This window comes from Arachis ipaensis, chromosome B3, assembly GCF_059453495.1.
Source record: "Arachis ipaensis isolate K30076 ecotype BB chromosome B3, ASM5945349v1, whole genome shotgun sequence".
Taxonomy (NCBI): Eukaryota; Viridiplantae; Streptophyta; class Magnoliopsida; order Fabales; family Fabaceae; genus Arachis; species Arachis ipaensis.
In genome coordinates this window covers 83,218,673-83,221,758 of record NC_142438.1, presented here as the reverse complement: position 1 = coordinate 83,221,758, position 3,086 = coordinate 83,218,673, and the positions used below count along the sequence as shown (strand labels likewise).

General features: G+C 45.0%; 1 pseudogene; it reads right to left on the bottom strand.

The window, feature by feature from the left end:
• Positions 1–778: 778 nt before the first annotated feature.
• LOC148571363 (uncharacterized) lies at positions 779–2,632 on the bottom strand (annotated as a pseudogene).
• Between the last annotated feature and the right edge of the window lie 454 nt (positions 2,633–3,086).

Genomic DNA, 3,086 nt, shown 5'->3' with positions numbered 1-3,086 from the left:
TTTGAAATCCTGGAAGGCTTGCTCGCATTCTGTTGTCCATTTGAACTTCTTTCCTTTCCTTAAAGTGGCATAGAAGGGGAGAGATCTTATTGCTGATCCTGCTAAGAACATGGATAAGGCTGCCAATCTCCCGTTGAGTTGTTGTACCTCTCTGACACAAGTCGGGCTCTTCATGTTGAGTATAGCTTGGCATTTGTCTGAATTTGCTTCAATTCCTCTTTGTGTGAGCATGAAACCTAAGAATTTTCCCGCTTCTACTGCAAAGGTGCACTTTGTGGGATTGAGTTGTATGTCATGCTTCCTTATAGTGTTGAACACTTGCGCCAGGTCGGACAATAATGTTTCTTCGCTTTGTATCTTTATTAACATATCGTCCACGTAGACTTTCATGATTTTTCCGATATGATCTGAAAAGACTTTATTCATTAACCTTTGATAAGTAGCTCCCGCATTTTTGAGGCCGAAAGGCATCACAATGTAGCAGTAATTTGCTTTTGGCGTTAAAAACAAGGTCTTTTCTTGATCTGGTGGATACATGGGAATTTGGTTGTATCCGGAATATGCATCCATAAACAAGAGATATCTATATCCGGAGGAAGCATCTACGGGCGTCGATACTTGGGAGCGGGTAAAGATCTTTTGGGCAGGCTTTGTTGAGGTCAGTGTAGTCGGTGCACATTCGCCACTTCCGATTTGATTTTTTCACCAAGATGACGTTAGCTAGCCATAGTGGGTACTTGACTTCTCTTATGAATCCTGCCTCCAGTAGTGCTTGTACCTATTCTTCCACAGCTTGGGATCGTTCTGGCCCAAGTTTTCTTCGTCTCTGTTGTACCGGCCGAGATCCTGGATAGACCGCCAACTTGTGACTCATTAGCTTGGGGTCTATGCCTGGCATGTCTACAGCTTTCCATGCGAAGAGATTGACATTATCTCTTAAGAACTGTACTAGTAATTCTTTTGCGTCTCCCTTCAGGATCGTGCCAATATTAGTTGTTTTGTCTGAGGTATCCCCGATCTGAACTTTCTCTATTTCTCCTTCGGGTTGTGGACGGAGTTCTTCACGTCTCTGAACTCCACCAAGCTCAATTGTGTGGAACTCTTCTCCTCTACCTCTGAGGTTTAGACTTTCGTTATAGCAGCGGCGTGCCATCTTTTGATCTGCTTTTATCGTAGCTATCCCTTCTGTAGTTGGGAATTTCATGCATAGATGTGGAGTCGAGACTATTGCGCCGAGGTGATTTAGTGTTGTCCGACCTATTAGTGCATTGTAGGCTGAACTCACGTCGACCACAATGTAGTCTATCTTGAGTGTTCTGGATTGGTTCCCTTTTCCGAAGGTTGTGTGTAGCGACATGTATCCCAGTGGTTGTACTGGGGTATCTCCCAGTCCGAACAGGCTGTTCGGGTATGCTCTAAGCTCCTTTTCTTCTAGGCCGAGTTTGTCGAAGGCGGTTTTGAATAAGATGTCGGCAGAACTCCCTTGGTCTATTAATGTGCGGTGGAGATTGGCATTTCCCAGTATGATGGTGATGACCATGGGATCGTCGTGTCCTGAGATGATACCGGATGCGTCTTCTTTGGTGAACGTGATTGCAGGGATGTCGGGTGCTTCCTCTTGCCCTTCGACATGATATACTTCTTTGAGGTATCTTTTGCGGGATGATTTGGAGATTCCACTTCCTGAAAATCCTCCGTGTATCATATGGACATGTCTTTCTGGCGTACGAGGTGATCGCTCAGCTCGTCCGACGTCTTCATCTCTTCGTCTTTTTCTTTGTTCATCATCTTGGGTTGCTAGATGCCGATTTAGTTTTCCTTCCCTTACTAACTTTTCTATGATGTTTTTTAAGTCGAAGCACTCGTTGGTGGAATGTCCTCGAACCCGATGATATTCACAGTACTCGTTCCGATTTCCTCCTCCTTTTTTGCCTTTGAGTGGTCGAGCTGGGGGTATCTTTTCTGTGTTACAGAATTCTTTGTAAATATCCATAAGGGACACCCGAAGAGGGGTCTAATTATGATACTTTTTGATTTTTTTGCCCGTTCGATCTTCCTTCTTCTTGGATTCTTTATCTTTATCTTGGTAGGTGAAACCGGATTTCGAGGTTTCTCCAAGTCGAGAATTTTCTTCCATGTTGATGTACTTCTCTACCCGCTCCTGTACCTCGTCTAGGGATGTGGGATATTTCTTTGATATAGATTGGCTGAAGGGTCCTTCTCATAGGCCATTGATGAGGCCCATGACGGCAGTCTCTGTTGGTAAGCTTTGTATGTCTAGGCACGTTTTGTTGAATCTTTCCATGTAGTTGCGGAGACTTTTCTGATCTCCTTGCTTGATACCTAGTAGACTGGGGGTGTGCTTAGCCTTGTCTTTTTGGATGGAGAATCTGGCCAGGAATTTTTTGGCCAGGTTGTCAAAGTTGGAGATGGACTTTGGAGGTAGGTTGTCGAACCATCTAATTGCTGTCTTTGTGAGAGTCGTTGGAAAAGCTTTGTAGCGAACGACATCTGAGGCGTCGGTGAGGTACATTCTGCTTCTGAAGTTGCTGAGGTGATGGTTGGGATCTGTAGTGCCATCATACAAAGTCATACCTGGAAGTTTGAAGTCTTTGGGGATTTTAGTCTTCATGATTTCCCTAGTGAATGGATCTTGATCTTTGCGAGAGTTGTCTTCAGGGGTGGTCCGGGTAGTCTTTGCTTTGAGATCGGCTTCAAGTTGTAGAAGTTTATCTTCTAATTCTCGATGTCGCCTTACCTCTCTTTGTAGATCCTTGCCGACTTCTTGCTGGTACTGGCTTTCTTTTTCGAGTTGCTTTAGGCGATCTTGAAGGGCTTCTATTACTCCCAGATGTGATGAGTTTTTGTCTCTGTTAGATTCCGGAGTGTCCTTTGGTGTGGCACCCGTGTTTTTGTGCGGCGTTCTGTCCTCTAGATCTGAGTTGTGGTCGTTATCCTGTTCGTCTGCCATGGTGATGGGATAACTTCCAGTTCTCCGGCAACGGTGCCAATGTTTCGAGGGTTACCTGAAACTAGAGGTCGATCTCGGTCAAGATCTTCTGTACTGGTCGGTGTCGACGTGTCTG